General features: G+C 30.1%; 1 protein-coding gene across 3 annotated transcripts in view; it reads right to left on the reverse strand.

Moving 5' to 3' along the window:
- The window catches only part of LOC130899420 (dual oxidase maturation factor 1-like), an 87,185-nt gene that overhangs the window by 31,771 nt on the left and 32,165 nt on the right, over positions 1 to 23,249 (reverse strand). The window contains exon 1 of one of the 3 annotated variants that reach the window (XM_057809348.1): positions 10,767 to 11,068. The exons of 1 other annotated variant lie outside the window; for it this stretch is intronic. The gene's annotated coding sequence lies outside the window, so the exon portion shown is untranslated. Of the gene's footprint in view, positions 1 to 1,071; positions 1,131 to 10,766; positions 11,069 to 23,249 lie in introns of those variants that run through there. One more of the 3 variants, XM_057809347.1, reaches the window with a different exon arrangement.

Raw genomic sequence — 23,249 nt, forward strand, 5'->3', positions numbered from 1 at the left:
TTATAATAAGAATCGTCAAGCTCCTTAAAATAGCCATTAACTGACGACATCACCTCTCCATTGTTGGAAAATCTTTGACCACAGAGGCATTTTGTCAACTATGGAAATAGAAAATAATTCAAGGGGGCTAAATGTGGCGAATAGAGTGCATGAGGTAGCAATTTAAACGTTATTTCATCAATTTTGGCCATTGCAATAACGGATGTGTGAGCTGATGCATTATCTTGATGAAACAACACTTTTGTCTTAGCCGAATGTGGCAATTTTTCCTTGATTTGTTTGCCCAAATGTTGGAATAAGCTCACATATTACTTGCCGTTGATAGTTTTTGCTTTTTCAAGATATTCAATGAAAATTATTCTACACGCATCCCAAAAAATAGACACGTTGATTTTGCCTGCAGATGGAACGGTCTTTGCCTTCTTTTGGACCGGTTTTCCTTTTCAATTCATTGTTTTGATGGTTCATTTGTTTCGGGTGTGAAATGATGTAACCACGTTTCGTCCATAGATATGAAACGACGCAAAAATTCGATTGCTGGGGCATATTAAGAATTCGTTACAAAATAAAGTTAATACAGCTAATAATATTCTTTTCGAAACTGCAACGCAGGCTTGTCATACCACTCGTTTTATAGACGCAGAAATAAATTCTATGACAAATATCCAATCTAGCGAAATAAACTTATACATACAAAACCATACAAGTTCTAATGTCTCTCTCTCTTCATTTAGTTTTAATAATTGTAATGATTCGACTATAAACATATATAATTATAAATATGAAAATGATGATTTTGGTCTATCATATCTTCAACCAATTTCAATCAGTGTTACTCTGTTTGAAGTTGCCTATAGCTAACAAACTAAAACTTATCGCAAACTTTCTGCATTCTCTTACAATCTTTTTTGTGTGATAAATATCCAGTATCTATTTAGTTGAGACTAAATTTTTCATCAATATAGTTTATCGAAAAAAATTGACTGTCATATAATTTTCTATGTTTAGCTTATCACTAGACCTGTTATCAGTGAAATAGAAACATAAACGCGTTGCGATGTTTCCCTTTACCTGACTTGAGTTATAATTGAAAATAAACTACTACACTGTACAATATTTCTCACAAGACTGAACCTAATAAGAAACGTTTATCCGCTTTCAATTTCTGCTAACGCAAATGATTTTATTAATAAACATACAGGTAATTGCTGGATACTTAAATGAAGATCTTACGTCATTTAATACTTATTCCTCTTTTTATATCGTCAATTATTACTGCGAAGAATTCATTTATTACTTACTACTAAATTTTTCGCTCGCACTACTAAAGTTTGATGCCGTAGTTAATTTTATGTAGCTATATACGTATGTATAGTGAATGACTGATGAACAGAATCTAGTGCATTTAAAGAGAAAACTAATTATTAGTTTTCCTACTTGAAGGAGCAAAAAATGGAGAAAAAAGTTTAATTTATTTCCAAAAGTTATGGTTAAGATAATTACCTGCCATTTCGTAAACTTTTAGAAGTGATTTGCAACTAAAAGAGCTCGATGAAACGACAATATAGAGAGCAATTTTGTAAATTTTATTTAATTTTTTTTTCACCAGAAAACTTCGAGTAATCGCTATTAAAGAAAACTGTTCAATTTGTTAAAATAATCAGCAGTAATATCAAAATAGACATTAAGAAAAAAATAAATCATGATTGAATATATATAATTTATTTTCAATACATAAATGTCGCTATATAATGTGAAATCAATGCACTTTGATGAAAGCTGAATAATAACCATATATCACACATGGCCAAATCAGACGAATAAGGTGGTTGCTCAATAACTTTATTTTCACGTAAAAATTCAATTGTCTCCTTATAGGACGATGCAGTATCGTGTGGTGCTGGTAAATATTTTGTGGTGTACTTGTTAATTTTAACTGTACGTTAATGTTCAACTTTAATTGCTTTCCCTAATCCTTTACCACAAAAGAAAAGTACGTATAAAGTGTTGTGAATTTTTATTTGTTGGTGTTGGTATCTAGTTCCAAAAGAACTTGAAACTAATTAATTCAACGATTGGTACTAAGTTCCGAAAACTGGAACCTCGACAAATAGATTCTACGACCTTGAAAATGCTAAAAATGCTAAATGCTAAAGAAGTAACCATCTACTGTTTGAATTTTTAACTTTTTTCAAATACTTAAATATAGATTTTTCATTATAAAAAATGTGTGGAGTGCAAGTGGACTTTTATAATCTTTTATCGCCGTTATATTTTCAATACCTCTTATATATTTTATTCAATTAAAATATTTATCAACCTATTTATCGTTAAATATTTATTTATTAGAATCATTCGACTCAGTTATTATGTACTACATATCTATTTTATTTATACAATAATATTGTGTCAGCTCTATTTTATTTTAACAATGGAATTTTTATCATTTCCAAATAATAACTGGGACAAAGATACGGTGAAATAACAATATATATTCCGTTTAATAGACTTTCAATGAGAGATTCAATTAAGAGTCTTAAACTAAACAAAACGTTGAAACCTTTTTGATTACCTTGATTGACTGAATCATGTGAACGCAAATAATTATAATGAAAATCCCTTTACGTAGCGATGTATCAGTAGTTTCTATCCCGTATATATCGATACGATACATATATATTATATAGATATATATTTTTCTTAACCTTTCTAACCTTAAAAAATAATATAATAAAGAAGTGTAGTATAATTCATAATATAAAATTAAGAGAAATAAAATTTAATTTGTATCAATGAAAACAAGAATTGTCAAGAATAATATTAATAAAAGTCATTTTTTTTTAGAAAATTCAATGATATTTCAAGGAAAAAAAATATTGTAATCGCTACTACATAATGAATCATATTCTTTAGAAACAAATTGAAATTTCTATGAATGATTTATACATGAATCGAAATATTTTGTCACGGGTATTTTGCAATGGAATATTTTAAAAATCTTGTAGACCTCCAATATGGATAGAAGAAAATTAACTGGTTTTTTTATCATTGTATTCATTTGTATAGAAAGAATTTCTTGAATACCAAACAAAGCATCATTTGATGAAGTAAATGACCTAATTGATTCGACAAATAACTTAATATTAAATAGGTTTTATGGAACAATTCCTATTCTAGCATTATATTTTTTTCTCTTAATAATAATGAGCGCTAAACATCTGACATGAAAAAATGCAATAAATTACGTTTGATTATGGTTTATAAATAAATATTACAAAATAACTTTGTTTATATAAACTTTCGGTATAGGGAAGCCATACCAAAGGATACTGAATATTCCATTTGTGTTATGAAACACAGGGTGTTTCATTTGAAAGATAAGATAAAAAGTTCCGTTAACGCTGTATACCAAAGAAATAATTACAACTTAGTCGATTACGGTGATATTGCATCATATTACGAAACTTTGTAAGGCGAAATAAATGTACCCACCCGTGTCCCGCCTTGTCTGCTCCTGAGACAGGAATTGTCCCGGGTTTGAAAGTTGAGCAGTTAAATGTAACAGGAAATTTGATGCTTTTCTACTGAATTGAAATCACTTTCAGTAATTGGCTCTCGGGAAGGAATGTTTCAAAGAGTTCGTCGAGGGAGCTGAGATACCATAGCAAGAGCTTTCAGACATGTACCAGCCCTTTAGAAGATTTCAACATTTTATCCTGCTCTCTTTGAGAAACGATTGCCCAAATGTGTTGAAACATCTACTGGGCTTAGAAGATTTGGACCACATCAACCAGAATCATTTGATCACTTGAAACTGCTGTATACCTTCAGTTTCTTGCTAATATAAACGCCACTATAGAACAACCAAAAAGACTTTTTCAGAAAACAAGCACTACTGAACTCTTTGTAACTATGAAACGTTTAAAAGAACAAAATAATTCTAAGAAAGAAGAACAATTTTATAGTTCCAATCTGAGGATGGCCAAGGATCAAGCAAATGCAGACATTTTTCAAAGTGAAGTTTACGATTTCCACATTTTTTATGACAATATTTGACATTATTTGAATAAGCATTTTTACTTCAGCGACGTAAATCATCTATTCTATATTCTATTATGAAACCAGTTTTTTCTGAAGTTAGCAAGCGCTAAACACTGACGGTTCAGGAGAATTGGGGTCAGATTTTCGCTAGTGCCAAAGAAGCGAATTTGGACGCGCTACAAATTATACAGACTAATTAACAACAAATGTGAAAGAAAATAAAAAAAGGCTTCGTAGCGCCATCAAGTTTAACAATCTCTTTCTTTTAGACTACAATTTGCATAGAAAAAGTTGAAAATGTGGCCGAAAAATTGGTTTATTTTAATTAATTAAGTAAAAACAACTAATTAAGTTAAAAAGAGAATAGATGACATATGGGATTCGATCCCCTTTTCAAATTTTGAAATATACCTTGAAAATCTCCAAAAACTTTCAGCATTTTGCTCCCATTTTCGTAGTAAAAAAATATACTAGGTAAAAATTACGACTGAAATATATTAATTGGAAATTGAAAATAAACAAAATAAAAGCTCCACCTTTTCCTATCAAGGGAAATCTATCTAATAATTTGAGTGCGGCCGTGTCCCAGTAGATTAACCACTAATAACAACGATTAGCTGCCCCAGTACATAACAACTTGTTATTTCGATATTATACTGGAAATAGAGCAATTGAGAGATAATAATAAGTGTCGAGACGAAAAAATTTATAAGATATATCATTTAAATCCGTGGCGACAGAATGTTGCGCAATTTTTTCACATAACCTAATTACCTTAATAATATTCTGGTGATAAAATTATATCGAAACACTAAATTATTCTCAAGTTTGGTTGTCAATTCTTTAATTGTTGATTAATTATTGGAAATATGTATATTTACATGAGATTTCTTGACCAATGAACTACTAAAATTATATTGCAAATATAGGCGAACAAAAACAATCAAATCGGATTGATACAAAAGAGATTGTATAGAATTTTATACGGGAAATGGTACATAGATACAAATATTATATAATTTGAATTTCGTAACAGTTTAACTGTCTTCAATTAAAATATAAAAGCAGTGGCCTTTTTATATATATCTAATGAGTACTGTGATAATTATAATAATTTCAGAAACCAAGAAAATTATGAGATCTAAACTCAACTCTACAAGTGAGTCAGTAATTCGTAGCAAGGTTATAATTGAAAAGATTCTCAAAGTAAATTGTGGAAACTGCTGGATTCTATCTCATCTTTAGATGTGAAATGATAGCAAGGACACTGAGAAGCCTATAGAAAATAAAATTGCATTGGATAGATTTTCATCACGTATTGTGTAGAACAAAACACAAAAAGACAAGTTTGGAATTAATCGTCTCTATATCATTATAAGAAGTATCTCTGGGTATTAAGATCCAGTTGAATTGAGAATTGTATTGGATTCTCAAAGCAACAAAGCAGCGTGAAGAAAACTGATCATCTCTATCTCATCTCATCCTATAGAAGATGAAATTGCAATGGACAAATTGTTTATTCTCTAGAAAACTGAACAAAACACAATAATGACCAGATTTGGGATTTAGAATCTCTATACCAATATAAGAAACGCGACTTGTTATTAGAATCCATTAGAATGGAGAACTGCTTTGTATTCTTGATGCAACTTGTGAAGAAAACTAATCAAAAAACAAGATGGCAAGAAAATTCTGGGTTCTATCTCAGACGAGTACCACTTCTATATATTTTGAGATGTTACGAAGCTAGATAAGATAGCTGCAGACGCTGCATCTATGAATACCACCTTCCTTAATTACAAACTCTGACGACTACAGTTGGGTCGCTGCTATCACAGAGTATCTGTGCTTCAAGCATATAAGCTATAAAAGCTTCGGTTATACAGTACATTGAAGTAGATGGTAATTACTTTGAATACGTTGCAAATGATCGCATCAAAAAATTACAATTGAAATGGCAATAAAAATAACCAATTTTCTTCTTAAGAAATTTCCGCTGTTACAATTAAAAGACGAGGAATAAACATATTTAAAAGAAAATCAATAAACATTTGGTTGTTCCAAATTTTGATATGAAAAAAACTAATAAAAGGAAGATTTTTTTATTCCAATGTTTATAATTACTGAAAACTATTTGCGTAACAACGATATGTCAATATTATACTACGTATACTCGTATATTATGGCATCATTCGTTTTCAACTAGGAAAACTGTTGTCAAAATTTACTATAGTGCTTAGCTTAATTATACAACCTGCCAACGATTCTAATTCTATATACTGGACTTGTTAGAAGTCGACCATAAAACTTATCAATTCCAGCACGATTCGCGAGGCTCATGAATCGAGTTTTGCGACAGATTTGTTTACATCCAAACAATGAACACATACGTTTTTAATACTTCAATTCGCTAAAAAATTAAATTCACATTTTTTCATTTTATGCATTTTCATAAAATGTTCAAAGCTACATTCTGCTAGCGAACCACTGGCACGCCGCCACTGAGATTTCGACCCCTAACTTGTCCATTCCACCACGAGAAATTGATAATTTGTATTTATTACATGTAATGTATAATATGTCACTTAATCCAAACACTAGGTATCATATTTTATTAATTTATTTAGTATTTTTATCTATGTAGGAAATGAGATTGTTCAGTGAGATGAAAATTTGTGGATTATTTTCACAACTTATATACATAAAGCGTCAAATTTTTACGGCTTCCCGCGAAAGTTGTTTAAGAGCTATAATCTGGTTTATATTCTGCTTTATTTTCGAAAACATATATACATTTGAATAGTGCACAACTCACGTTACCTTTCATTATAATCTGACTTGTTACTTTCTATTAAGTCACTATTTACAACAAATGTCAGATTAGTAGTTGATAAATGTACTGACTGTATATTTGCAGAAAGAAATGATTGGAATAAATGTTTTGTTATGGAATTAATTTTATAACTGATACGGCATTGAGACAAGCGAATTATTGCAGACGAAGTTAACAGCAAACAGTCTAGAGTTTATAATTGACAGTCGCAACATGGTAGAATAATCAACAACTTTGACAACTTGTGATAATTGTTGTGGAGTTGTGTAAATTAAATACCAAAGTGTACTCTTTTATATATACTCCAAGCTTTCGATTATTTATGTATTCATCATCGGGAACTGAAAATATGGTCGAAGTATAATGTAAAAATCATCGGGGAATACAAAAACAACCCCAAAATGACAATAGACATCATTTTTGTCGGGTCAAATCTTGTAACTCAATTTTGAAGCAGATTTCTTCAACCAATTGAGCTGAAATTTTATATACACCTTTTGTTTGGATAGTTAGCTCTGTGACTCTTTCCAAATCTATTTTAGAAGAGTAATAACTCGAATAATAACTCGAAAATTGAAGCAACTACAGTCTCATGCAATATGGCATTTTGTGTGGTAAAAAGGATAAAGTTTTTTCAAATCAAATAATTGTGAATATTAGCAAATATATTTTATTCAGTATATCAAAGATGGAGGGATCAATATTTTCGCCAAAATTTCATCCAATTCTATATTGATTTTAAATATATGGTTGTATACAATCAAATTGACTAGTTTTGTAAACAAACCAGGTCATTCATAATCTCGTTGATGCACAATGCATATCGCCGCAAAAGTAAAACTTGTGTGAGAGTGGATTTTCTAATAAAGGAAATATTGGACGTTTCTTCTAGGCGAGCAATTGTGTATAAATAATCTCCTCTGACCCCTCCAAGCTCACCTTTCCAATGCGTTTGATGCAACGGCAGATGATACTACATTATAGACTTTCTATCATCGATATAATAAAAAGCGGTCTCTTTGAAATGCACTTTAATAATACGTTTATTGTGACCACACACACAGTTACACATTGAAAAAATTGTTTTTATTATTTATCAATACAATTCAAGGTGTCACTTGAATCATATTTAAAGATTTAAAAATATTCCTTTGAAATTTTGATGCGGCCTCGCTTTTGATCAGTATTAAATAATCTGTTCACCTATCTTGCATTTAGCTTTCTCATATATAAATTTTCATGCAAAATATTGCACATACATGAGGTTGAAATATTTACTTAAATACATTTCTCACGAATTTTTAATAAGTACAAGGCCACGGATTTCAGTAACCATTCCTGGAGTAGTTATACCTAATTTATTCTTAATTATGAGATTATGAAAAGTATCAAAACTCATATACCGGCGCGAGTTTTCAGACCTCTTTCGTTATATATTTGTATCTGGTTCATAATTCTGTTTCTGTTCAATGATATTAGTCGTTTGATAAGTATTAATTTACTTAGAACTGAATGCCTGATTTGTTCATAGCATTTGATTCTGTGAAACTCTTTTCGTTCATTAGTTTGAGGTGAAGTTTTTGCCCCATGCCATGCCCCAGACGCTCTGGGGCAGAGCGTTATCGAAACTGTACCGAAAACAACTCATGCGTCGTCTGCTTTTAAATGATAAAAGTGACGAAGAACCCATTAAATTACCCTCAGTTGGGAGACCGTCGTTTATGACTTCATTTAATGAACAATAAGAATTTAATGGTGGTTTATGCGAGACGATGATTTATACAAATATATCTTTAGAAAAATTACAAAATTCTATTTTCAGATATTTTATAAAAATATTTCAAGAAAAGTATTCCCGATAAAAGTACATTAAGAAAAAACTATGTGTCTCACATTTACAGGGATAACCTAAAAGAAGTCGAGAAGATCGTAGAAAATCAATACATTTATTTTATTGTCAATGACACCACCGATTCTTGTGGGCGTTATGTTGTAAATTTTACGAAATTTTGAGTAAGGCCATGAAAGTGATGTAATTATAGAATTTTCATATTTATGTCGCTTTAAATATGCTCCGGTTACCTCGGTAGAAGGAGTTTTTCGTATTATGAAAATATATAGTCACTAAGAAGGCAAAATTTCTGGATAGATAACATGGAAAAACACCTTGTTATAAATTATAAAAGAAGATTTTTTGAGTTTTATTAGAATAACAACTAAATTTGCATTTTTTAGCATATTTCATCTGCTCTGTAATTTTAAAAATTGTATTTAGTATTTAGGGTACTTGTTATTTTATTTGCATTCTTATTTCTTATACCTTTTTTATGTTTCTGATGGTGAATCATCTTTATTTATGAACCAAAAAGTAGCAAACAGCAGACAAAATAAAATTTAGGTTACGGAAATCTCAGTGAAAAATAAAAGTTCCTAGAATTTAAACTTGGAAAGTTGTTCATTATTTATATCTCTACATGTGCAATTTACATATTTACTTACTTTCCAATGTTTAAAATGTTTCAGGACAAATGCTACCTGAAAATAATCTGAAAAATTTATTTTTTCCAATAAGTAAACAAAAACACATTAAACTTTCTCATAATTCTACATTTGCCAATTTTCAAAATTTAATTTTAAAAATATAGAATTTAGAATTTTTTTTTCAAAAAAACTACAACGAAAATAAAAAAATTCCCTATTAAATAATAAATTCATATTCTTAGTGAAAATAAATTCACAAATTTGATTGGCTGTAATATTCGATGAGTAGAGTGTACGAAAGGTTATTAGCATAAAGTTGTAATAAGCGTTGTTTTATTGAAATTATTAAATTGATTCACTGTAAAACGAGCCACCAATATGCACATTATGAGCTAATGGAATGAGGAAATAAAATTGCCCGCGAAATTAAAATTGATCTCCGAAAATTCAAAATAATTTTTTTTTAATAATTAGGTTTATTTTGGAAAAAAAAAAATTCTAAAAATTGACACATGCATATTTTAAAAAATATTCCATGTGCCTTTTCTATTTATTATTTTTTCTATATTTTTTAGCTATTGAATTTATTACCAAAAGTGACAAAAATCAAAATTAAAGAATTAAATATTATTTTTTGAAAGAAATTAAATTCTAAAAATTGACGCATATAAATTTCTCAAAATATTTAATGTCTTTTCTCATTTGTTGAAAAACAAATAATTGTTCATATTATTTTTACGTACCATTTGTCCTGAAATAAAAATTAAAAAAATAAGAGCTATCACATTGATAAGTAAGTAAATAGTTTCAATTTCATAACATTTCAACGCTACAGAATTTTGGGAGAATATACCATGTTTTTTTTTCAATTATAAAAAATAACTAATAATTTTAATTTAATTTAAAATCAGTTTTTGAAACATGTACAAATATTTTCATACTACACAACGAGGAAATAAATACATTTTGGAGGTAGGATCTGTTTATTGTTTATTAATCGAAATTTCTAGCTCACACATTATTGTCGATAGTAACTTAAGACGAAATAATTTAAAAAGTACTTAACTATCGAGGAATGACTAATTTTGTGTGAAAAAAAAATATATTCAAGGAAATTCGTAAAAAAATCTTATTGATAATATAAGAAAAAAGTAACTACGATTAAAAACAAAAAATAAATATCAAATCCAGTAATTTCCAAAAAAATGTTTATTTATTTATAACCTATTATATTTTCAATTATTTTCGTATTAAGAATTAAGAAAAGCAATTATTTTTCACGCAGTACCCCAATATTACCGATTGAATTTAAATATTCTTAAATATATTTTTAAAAAATCAATCTCCCAGACCCTCTTTGCCTAATGTAGAAAAGACGAACTTTTAATGCGTTAAATAAAACAAAACTCACCTAATAACAAGCCAACAAAAAAACAAACATTAACGAAAACATTTAAAAAAGTCACACACTATTAAATCTCAAAAAGCGAAATTTAAAGTTCCAAATTGTTCATCAAAATTATACAAAAAGAATGTTGCAGATTAGGGCCAAGCTCACAATAATTGTAAACAATAAGATATTTCACATTCTCTGGTCATACGTGCGCTTCCACAATCCCGTAATACGTATAATACGGAACAACGTGTTTAATACAGTCACGGAACTCAAAACTACGTTAAACTAGATGGAAGTGATTAAACAAAATGATCACTGAACACTTGCCGGTTTTTACCACAAGAATCTACGTGGAGAAGGTCATGAATGTATACAACATTGCCAAGTCTTTCTTGCCTCATAGCAGGTATAACTTTAATGAGTCCACCCTTGAGAAATATCTGATAGGAATTTTAAACAAAAAGAAACGTAGTTCAATAAGTATTTTCAATATTTTATTAATTTTCAATCACTGCACGTTTTCAAGTGGTGTATTAAATTATTGTGAAACCGACCCGCATTAAAAAATCACCCGCATTTGATTTTAACATAATGTATTACGTTGTTATTTACTTAGTTGAAAGGATTCTTTAACAATAGTCTAAATTAAAGAATAATTTGGAGTTTATGCTTCTAAATATCTACTAATACAATTAAATTTCACAATTGTATATAGTAAATCATATTGGAGAGCGATATTATACTCGTAGGCCAATAAAATTAGCCGTTTACCCTTCAACAAAAGTTTGTTTTCAATACATAAAAAAATAAAGATTAGCTATTAGTCAAAATAGAAAAGTAAGCGGATTTTAACAAAACTTGTGTAATATTTTGCAAATGTACAAAGTAATTTCATTCAAAATTGAGAAAATCGATATCTTTGTATATTTCATTGTATAACTAATTATTTATTTATTATTTACTCGTTCTCGTTAATTTCACTGGTTTCTCTTTAAACTATTAAATTAATTGAATAATCTCTTTTTATGTACGAGAGAGTTACCAAACCTACATACTAATCCAAAACTTAGTATGGTCAATTCAAATATTATTACGGATTAATCTAAATATTTCTATAAATTATCATAAAAGTATCTGAGCTAGTACAACTTTTTGGACTTTTATTGGTCATAAGCTGCACAGAACAATTGAAAAAGGTTACGACTGGTTAAAAGATAATGCAGTCGTACCATGAGATTGATAAGTACCTAATTCCGGATAGAAGCATTTCAGAAATTTTATTTTAATAAAAAGAAACTTTATTGTAGTATGGAGGAGAAATTACCTAAGGATTATAAAAGAAATGAGAAACCAAAGAAGAGATATATTCTATTTAGGTGAAGCATGGATCAATGATGGACATACATCAAATAAATTTTGACAAGATGAAACTTTTTCAAGTCGAAGACAAGCTTTTTTAAATAATTTATCTACTGATTTAAATCCACCAACAGGAAAAGAACACAGCGGGTTAATTCGGTGAAAATACAAGACATATTCATTATATTTATACAAATGTTATTTCATACCAAAATACTCGAGGTATAATTAAAAAAAATATTTTAATTATGTACTAAAAGAAATGATACGCCTATTAATTACGAATAGTGCGTCATTTTATTACTCTCCCAAATAAAAAATATACTATAACAATAGCTTTGTTCGCAGTAGAAAATTTGGACACATTCCTAATGTTTTCTGAATATCTTCTGGACGTGTCAAATGCACCTGCTTTGTTCAGAATATGTTTTGAATATACATTTCTCCACGAACGATTTATGAACCTCTAAAATTATAATTTAAATTCAAAACTAGCTAGAAGAATAAAATATATAATTAACTGGATGAAGATTTGTTCTTGATATTTGTAAGAATATAATCAACTACCATGAAGTACATAGAAAACCAAGATCAATGCACATACACCGCATTGAAAATCCTTACACAAGAATTGTCACCGGATTCTAAATCCTGAACATGTTCTATTAGCACCGCGAATGCACAATTACAAACTGCGCATGATTCTGGTGACAGAACATGCTCAGGATATCTTTCGAGACAAAGCTAGTAGATAATAGACGAAATAAACAGTGATGTCGCAATTTAAAGCCACATTATTGGCAACAGCGTTATTTACCAGTTGATTTTCTGTTAGTGTCATACAAGTACTGTAGGGTACCGTAAAGTAGATTTTTATGTATTATTAGGGGAAGGCGTGCTTACGTTTAGTTTCGTTTGTATATTTTTGGGTGCAATCACAATTTAACACCCGAAGAACTTCGAGCCAGAGAACAAAATATGAAAGTGAGATGATTGCATTATATATAGTATTTTAACAAAATGTTCCTTCCGAAGCTAGTATGTATAAATTAATTGAAACAAGGTCTGAAACAATGAGTACTTCGGAAGCCGGAAGCAAAGACTAGATGAAGAAAACTAATTAAATTGGACTATCCAATCAAACAGGTCTTCGTAGTGTTGTACATTAATTTTTTATTAAAAAGGAATTACCAACTGTAAAGTAGATTCTTTTCTCTCTTCATTCTTATGAAAATCTTTTAAAAGAATCTAGATGTGTCTGGTTACATACTCTTCTTGATGAATTTCAGGTTTTTAAAGAGAAAGGAAAATAGTACCTTTATTGAAAAAGAGGAAATCGTTTCATGACCCAGAAAATATTTGAAAGAAACATGAAAGTAGGGAAGATAGAGTAGAAACATACAGATAAAACCTGACAAAATTTTGGCCAGATTTATCGTTTATCGACAAGCTTAGAACTACATCTGGAAAGGTAAAACGTCCCATTATTACTAATATTAGTAGTGATGTAGAATTCGAAGAATGAGGTTTTAAAAGGTGAGCATCATGAGAAAATGGAGGAAAATCGAACGAGAATCTCTTATTATTATAGATAACGTTCCATGCGGCAACTGGCGACACCTATAAACCACTTAATGAAGACAAACCTAGTTTGCAGATTAACTTGTCATATGAAATATCAAATTCAATATAATCGATTCACTAAAATTAGCATGATGTTATAATTATATAGATAGAATGGTGCGAGAATGAAGCGTAATTGTACTTCAACACTGTAAGTTGAACTTATATAAGCTCAAATAAAAAGTTGAAGAAGAAATATCTCACTTCTCCCCGAAGTATGCTTACCGCATTGAAAATCATCCCAACGACATCTTTCGCTATTGCGTTCCTAGTGTCATAGTACTTAAGTTTTCTTCTTATCCATAAATCAAACAATAAAGTAAAAAAATTGTCACTGAGTAATTTTCCTACAAGTTAATTTTACAGGTTGTTTAAAAAACGCTATAACTAGGAAAAGACGAGAAATCATAGATATTTCTTTACATCCAGTGGCGTTGAACTTCACTAATCAATTTAGGGTTCAAATTTTAATGTGAAACATCTATAACGGCGACTAAAATTAGCTTAATGGAATTTCGATGCCTTCTCACGATTGCGAAGAAAGCAAAATCATAATAAAGTGATTCAACAATAAGTTGATTTTTATAATTAGAGTGTGTATTTATGTATCTACTAAGGCCGTGTATATTTGATAAGTAAAATTCACAAATCTTACTAAACGCATTTCAAGGATTTATTGTTGAAAAAAAAGTACTATTACTAATTTTTCATTTCACATAATATTTTGGAATCACTTATTATTTAATTTGAAGTTTTTGCTTACTGAAGTGATTATTCGAATAATAAAGATTGATATAACTGTATGGAGAATCAGCTAATAGCAAGTAGTACAAAAATTTCATTTCTATTTGTTGTTAATATAAACATCGGTAGATCAATTTCTTCTAATCATGCTGGAACTTGTATCCAAACATTTATTATTTATAGTTATAATTGTGAAGTGATTCTATTCTTACTTTAAGGAGAAAAAAATATGGTGAAAGTAAAAAACAATTAAGGATTCTGTCACTTTCTGCGGCGCCGCATTCTTAAAATAGATGAGTTGTATTATGATAGACAATAATGTTAAAATAAAATGTTTATATTGTTATTATATATAAATTATTAACGCTTCTAAACAAATATATACAAATTTATGACAAATGTAGCTCGCCCACAACGCGTTTTGGTTGTAAAGAGATGAAATTATTCACAATTTTTACAACCAGTTTCCGGTTAACTTTCTTTCATTTTAGATAATGATCTGTAATATCTTCCACATCTACAACGTGATAGATGGTAGAATATGAACTTAAAGTTAATTGTTCAATCTTTTCGATATAAGTATTTTCCGACTGATCACCATGGTCTCGTATTAGATACTCAATCATTTTTAAAATAACATTTTGTCATTGGATATGTGAATCTTTATGTCCAAACTCTCGACTGACTTCTTTTGCTATTCATAACTGTATCGTTTACCTCTAATAGAATTTGAACAGTTAGTAACAATAAAATCACTAAAATTGAATACAAAAATCACATGTTCTAATCATGATCATGCTTAATATTCGAATAAACACTGCGAGCCACTACTGTCAACAGTCGAAACCAAAGTAAATATTTTATTCAATGCAAATAATGTGGCGGTTTCTTTAAAATAATCAGCCAATTTTTTATCTGAACAATTCCAGCAGCACGTGCTCTTTGGCGACACTTGTTGCGATTACTAAGAATACTAGTAAAATTAACTTTTGTCGTACGAATGGATATTACAAAGAGTTCTTTAAAACTAATCCTTTCAGTAGTAATAGATAAAGTGCCCACGATTCAGTAAATAAAACAGAGAAAAACTGAAACAGCGGAAAGAAGAAAAAATGTTATACAAACTTATGCAGAAACATCCACCTTTTCAATCATAAATAAGATAGGAGTAAATAATTAAGAAGTAGTAGCTGCTGATTCTCATTATGCCATATTTATCTTTTTACGATGGAGTTCAAAAGTTATCTTACTGTCTGTAAATCCATATAAACTCCCAACATCCAGATAATGCACAACAATTCGTTTCGTCGCGAATAGTATGTTCTACTTCAAAATTCAAAATAGTGGAGTGACATAAATTGTAACATAACATAAAGAATTTTTTGGGAAAGTATTATCGAAAACTTTATCGTCAAGTATATTGAAAGACCAACAAAATGTACCATTACAATACAGAAAGGTGATAAATGTACGAGGTATATCTTGGTAAATAGTTGTTCAACTCGGTCTTGGGACCTCACACTTTCGGTTGTTATGAACACCTCTCTGTATACATCGTATACTTTCAAAACATGCTTCTACATTAATTATTATTCCAGGTTGTATAAACTCTGCAAACAACACACTTTTTTGGTATCAAAAACCAGTTGCCGTAACCTTAAGTTTGTTGAATTTTGTGGATCTCTTCCGGGATTGTTCTTTCATTTTGAGCGTAATTTATTCAGCCTACGTCTCACCACCTGTCACACAGAATTTCAAAAAATTCTCGGCAACAGTACTATAACAGTAATAGTCTCTCTATTTAGGATCTTTTAATCGCTTGGTCAACTTGGTCATAGGAAACAAAATTTACTCTCAAACATATAACTCGTGTTCAAATTCTTAGCAACACATTTTCTATACGCTGATATTCCTATTTTTGATTATATTGCTTGGTATCTTAACGATTTGTGAGATAGGTAACGTTTGTTTTCATAGGAACTAGCTTTTACCCGCGGCTTCGCTATATTAGAACCTGAGATATAGATCTTTGAATGTAGAAAAATTGCCAAAAACCTACAAAAATCCATAACTCCACATTGAATGTCCGCGCCTAACTCCTCTTCAACTCAACCGATTTAAGTGTTCAAAAACTCAAAAGAAAGAGGGTGTTTCAGCGAGTGTTCTTAAACCAAAAAGAACTCTGTAGCCATATTAGAACCTGAGATATAGATCTTTGAATGTAGAAAAATTGCCAAAAACCTACAAAAATCCATAACTCCACATTGAATGTCCGCGCCTAACTCCTCTCCAACTCAACCGATTTAAGTGTTCAAAAACTCAAAAGAAAGAAGGTGTTTCAGCGAATGTTCTTAAATCAAAACAAAGTCTTTATCTTGAATACAACCTGAGATATTGCGTATAGAACGTGTGAATGTGAAAAACTGCCATAAGTAATGTACAGGGGGAAATCGCATTTGAGTATAACTTGAGAATGGTGAAAATTAGATGAAATCCGATGATTGATGGCTGATCTGTGCATCAATACCTTTCATTAAAAAAAAATTAAGCAAATCGGTTGGGTAGAACGCCTGAACGGACTCGGAATGGAAATCATCAATTTTTTTATTATATAAGATTATGATAAACAATTACTGTCAATTTTTAAACTATTTGAGTAAACAGATGAATGATATGAAACATTAACAAACATACTCAGGTTCTTTGTAATTTTGTCTTGAGTAATTTCATATAGCCTCTCCCTTTTTGCTTTTAATATTAGGTTGTTAAACTTTTGCCTAGGTATTAATTTTTCTGTTACCTAATCTAATTTTGATTGGCTTCTCTACAATAATTTCATTTGTCCCGACTGACTTCATTCTAGAATGATCAATAAATTCAATTCCATTGAATAGGATTGTAATTGTTCAAGTAAATATTGAATTTTTGGTCCAACAGTTTCTTTCACATCATCAAAATCAAATAGCGAGACGGTTTAGAATCTTGGGATGAATTAAAATTACTCATTTTATACTTTCTCTCCAAATCACAAATAAATGACTTTTTTTGCAAATAGAACAGAAAACCAAATACGTGCGCAGAATACTGACATTACTAAAAACAAATACAATATATTTTTAAAATTCCAGATATTTATGTTAAGTGTTTATACGGAATCGACAACAGTGCAGATGTTTTATGACTTTCAATATCTAGTCTTAAATGTTTTGTCAAAAGGGGTCTCGAATGTGTATTGTTCGGCCCTGAATGACTATCGGCAAGGTTGCCGCTCATTTGAATAATGTAATAATTTTATTCTTATAAGGAAAATGTTTAAACAAATTACATACTTCTGCTTATAAGTACCGAGATTTTTTTCGACCTCCACACAGGTTAAGGACGATATATGATTAGATTATTTTTTATTAAAAAATGCGCATTTTTATTACTAAACAAAGGTGTTTTGGAAGATATTTTGAAAATATAAATTATATCTTGGTTAAATATTATTAATGACATTGAAATTTGGTTTTTAACCTTGTTCGTTACAACAGTCCAAGTTAATCTGAATTATTGTGCAAATTAAGAACGATATTCTTTATTCTTCCCCCTTTTAATGTTGAACACAAATGGTTTTAATGTCGGCAAAACTTCCAATTAGTAATAGAAAAGGAAAACTTTTTAGGAAGTGATTTCATTGTTATTTCTGAAGGCTAAAATGTTGCTACGCTATATACAGAAATATATTATCGAAGAAAAATGTTAACAGGTTAATCAAAAACTGTGATGAAGCTTATTTGTTGATTAATGTGTAGTACATATAAAAATATAACAAGACTTAAGCTAGATACATTCCAACTAACTAATTTAGTTTATAACTTTTAATTTACTTAACCATTTCACTTTGTTAATATTGTGTTACTGATATAAAAATATAGATTTGTTTTATAAATCTTCGATAATAGAGGTAGAGATAGAGACTTTATTGTAATTAGAAAATTTTACAATTTTATAGATAAAGCAACACAATTTTATATTAGATAATATAAAAATATAAAAAAACAATTTTACTCAATATAGTAATTATAACATATATTATATCTTACTTCACACTAAATTGAATTATACGATTCTATTAAGTCTATGGTCTATGGTCTTTCGAGCAGAAATGTCTTTGTCAATCTACGGAAATTATTAAATGTATTTGCCATTTTTAATTCTGAAGATAGTTGATTGAATAATTTTTTGGCGCTTAATATGATGGAATGTTTTACCAGATCAGAAGTGGGTATAGTTAAGTGTATGTCCAAATTCTTTCTTCTAGTATGGTAGGTATGGTATGGTAGTTGAGTTGTGAAAGTGTTTGCGAACCAAACAAACAGATTCTAAAATGAAAAGAGCGGGGAGAGTTTGAGTTTTGTGTTTTTTTTTTAAATACGCAATGCATTCTACTACTCAAACAAAATTATAACGAATATAACGAATTTAAAGATAGATTCGAACATATGCTGACTACAAGACCCCCAGAAAGCAAACCAAACCGAAGATGCGATTCGAACAACGAGTAGTAAGTTGTTAAAACAGTACGAGAATCGAGTTTCGACACAAATTTAATCGCAAAACCAGCAGAAGATAATATTTTTGCCAATTTTTCTACTTGTACATCGTTAAATAGAGACCGTTCGCGTCAGACTAGGACTTATAAGTATTGAGATTTTTGCCTATGGTAGAATGTAAAGCTTGTATATCTGGACCACTCCAGGTTACACTGATGTCATCTGCGAATAAAGTGACTTTACCATTAATTCGTAAGTCTGTGACATCATTAATGAATAGCAAACTAAGAACTGGACCCAAAAATGAGCTCTGAGGTACACCACTGCTAGCTGGTAATTTACTTGAAACTTTGCCATTAGCTCTTACCAATTGTTTCCGACGTTCAAGGTAAGATACGGATGCCATAATATTCTAGGCCTTAGCGAAAGAACAAAAAACTGAAGCCGTATAAAATGATATACTTCACTTTCATTGAGAACAGAAAAAATAGCGTCATTAGTGCATTTATTAGGTAGGAAACCAAATTATTGAGCTATCAAGATTTTATGTTTTAAGAGAAAAGGTAGTACACGGTTTTTCATCATTTTATCGAGAAAGTCTGAAAATTTAGAGTGAATATCGTCAGAAAAATCAATCCAATCATTAGCTATACATAAGTTATGAAATTTAGTGAAGTTTTGTTTGTTTAGAGAAGATCCTCACCAACTGAGCGTGTTTCTTAAGAAATCTACAAGGTATTACAAATTCGGCGAAAGCAGCTTGATGGTCAGAGAGATCTGAATTAATTACTAAGTGATTCACATTCATATAGTAATTTTGTTGTTGGCGACTATGAAGTTATAGAGGGTAAATTGCTATAGTAATAGGAAAGTACATAGTTATTCTACAAATCTTTTTTGATAATTTCTAATAAGCAAAAGATTATTCCAGTTTTTGTTATTGAATAACATTATTGCGGTTTTTCCTGTGACCTGCCAAATTTTTTACCCCAGAAATCCAGCTGATTTCAAGAAAACTGCTGTAAAGTGTTGCTGCAGTTTTGAATTCTTATATCAGGTAAAATTTTGTTAAGAAATAAATAAATATGCTATTTCATAGAAGTTCATAGCTTGTTATTTTTAATAAATATTGAATTCTGAACTTTCCTATTTTGTATAGGCTATGTTTATTTTATCATTGTGGAGCTAAAATAACTTCTTCTGTCCAGAATCTGATGTTTCGCGTTAGTAGTTCAAATCTTGATTCAATAAAACCATTAATCTCCTAGAAATATTGCTAGAAAATAAGGCATTCCAAATTATTAAATTGAAACTCCCTATTGAGAACCAAACTTTCAGATTCAGATGAGATTTTCTAGCATTTGTCCCTGATTATGACGTTACAAGGGCGGGTTTGGCTAAGACGATATTATAAACTTTGTTAACTTTACGACTTGACCTAGATACGATAGTTGGGCAATTTAGAGGAGTAGAAGCTATAACCAAAAAAAATTACTGTTCTTCACACACTTGAGACTTGTGTTTGTCAGATGTAAGCAAAATAACTTCTTTAAGAAATTGTACCGGTGTTAGTCTATGGGTTTTTCCATAACTGAATATTATCCTAACAATAGGAGAAGAAAATGAATTTACTGAGCACTCAAAACACGTGCTCTTATTAGTACTATCAGTCAATTCTTATTTGTTATCAATCTTTTTGTTTTGAGCCGTATGCTGTTCAGCGCTCACAACATAACATAAAACCTTCATCAACAAAAACAAAAATCTTCCTCAGCTCTTTAGAAACGTCTTAGTGGTCTGTGGTGCTGTCAAAGAAGAGAGTAAATACCGATAAATATCATTTATAGCCTTGTATGATCTGGTGAAGTCATTGACTATGTCGAGATTAAAGAAGAGATTCCTCGCTTTTCGAACATGCGCATTGATCTCTCGCAAGCAACAGAAGAAGAAGAATATTATCTTCGAGATGTTTATATATCATACCTGGCTCACTGAGGGAATTCTTTGAATCCCACAAGGAAACAGTTGCATTTTTCTACACATTTTTGTTCTAGAAATATTCTTCGTTCATTGGAAGTTACTGTAAACTTTTTCGCAGAAAATTTGTCTTATTAAGAATTGTTTAGAGTGAGTATAAATGATGTGGAAAGAATAGTGGATCCAGGAAATTCCTCTTTTTTCGACTATACGGTTTTTTATTTGTCCATTATACTACCCTTGTTTTATAATGATTTTTCGGTAGTTTCATTAATTTCGATGACTTCTTATCCTCAATATTACCTGATTACAAAAAACAAGGTTTCATTCGATCTCTATTGGTAAATTTGTTTTTGTCTTTGATACCTTTTCAATTCATTCCATTATGATGAAATTTAATCAAACAAACAACAAATTCGCCATTGGGAGATTCCGTGGCTTATTACAGAAATACAAGAAGGTCATATCTTACGGAAAAGTAACAGAAAACAAAGATTCGACCTTGCCATGGGCTCTTCTTACTTCTTGTACACTCCCTTCTCTACAATACTTTGCCTCTCGTGCTATTATCGAACTTTTCTCTTGCTACACTTAAGCGAGGCTGTGTTGCCAAATACAAATCAGGAATTATTTAAATAATTCACAACGCATCGTTGAATTCGAGTATCGAAATGGTTTAAGAAGAATAGTACTTTTACTTTTTTTATTTTATAAATTATTCAATTGGATGAGTATGCAGTGATGGATTTACACCTAAGCCAGTGAGACCAAAGCCTAGGGCGGCATAATTTGGAGGGCAGTAAAATTTTTTAATACCAGAATTCTAGAGACAAAAAAAGTAATGACAATCCATTCCAAATTAGTTTGTATCGAAAATTTTTTATAGAATATACACTGAAAAACAGTTAACTCGACTTAGATGAAAAAATTTTGCACCAAGAAACGTTTCTTGGTTGGTGTGAATTTTTCCTGGTGTTGATTTTTTAATAAATCAATTATAGCCTTTATCGAATAAAGTTCTTGGGCAAAGCGTTTCGAAATTACTAAATTTTACTAACAATAACAAATTGAGGATGCTTAGTTAAAATTTCTAGAACAATTTGGTTTGGATATGATGAACTGTGTCAGATATATATTTAGACAAGAATCAAAACAATTAATCCTTTAGCAAATTAGTAGAATTATGTGCACTTGAATCGGTAACAGAAGCAGTCGACTTGTTTTCTGCTTTTCAAGAACTATTAAATTTCTTTACTATATCTACACATCATTGGGAGATCTCAGTGCAACATCTTTGTCTAGCTCGATGATCTGCTCGACATAATGCATACTAGGCATTAGAAAAATAATGGTCTGTAATAAATTGATGCATTGGAATTTATTGCCGAAAGCAGAGACGAAAAGCTGACCACGCGATCTGAAGCTTCGGGATTGCAGCGAAAATTACATTTAGTTATGCTAGTCATTGTTTGGAATGTAATTTTGAATCATTTTAATGCTGCTAGTAAGAATTTTCAAGAATCTCAATCTGATTTATCATCCGTAGTACAGATCTATAATTCTCTAGCTTTATTTCTTCAAGACATGAGAGACAGACAACTGACTTTGAAGTCTATCTGGTGTTTATGATTATGATTATGATCGTTATGATAATACAGAGATTCACGAATCCTTTTTCTTCACAGGAGTATTTTCGAACAAATTTTTCTCACCCTATTCTATATACTCAAGTGTACAATTAGCTGGGGGCAAAAGTGCATATTAAAATCTTGATTTCTTTTGAAGATCTATCTGAAATAGTTCAAAAATCTTGCCAAGATTAAGTCATTAAGAATCCTAATGATTTTGAAGAGACGTTAGGTAATAAAGATATTCATTTCCATTATCAACAGAAAGATTCACTAGCAAAAACGGAAGATGTACGCTTGTACAAAAAATATGCAATATATTATTGCATTCAAGGAGTCCTCGCGATATTTAACCGAATTTGTTGTGCATTCCGGCTACAATTTTTTTAGGGAGAAGATCTTTTCCCTCTCTAAAAAGAGTATAAACATATTTACACGCAAGCATGGACCAAGATACCCTGAATGCTCTTGGATTACTGTATACTGAAGTTCAATTAGTCCAAGAAATTAATTTTAACGAAATAATCAACGTTTTGCGCCGACAAAAGCCAGGAAAATTAATTAAATTGATTAATTTTAATAGAAAATATTATTTATCTTTCTAAGGTTTATAATTTATCTATCTTTCATAT

The sequence above is a fragment of the Diorhabda carinulata genome, chromosome 11, assembly GCF_026250575.1.
Source record: "Diorhabda carinulata isolate Delta chromosome 11, icDioCari1.1, whole genome shotgun sequence".
Lineage (NCBI taxonomy): Eukaryota > Metazoa > Arthropoda > Insecta > Coleoptera > Chrysomelidae > Diorhabda > Diorhabda carinulata.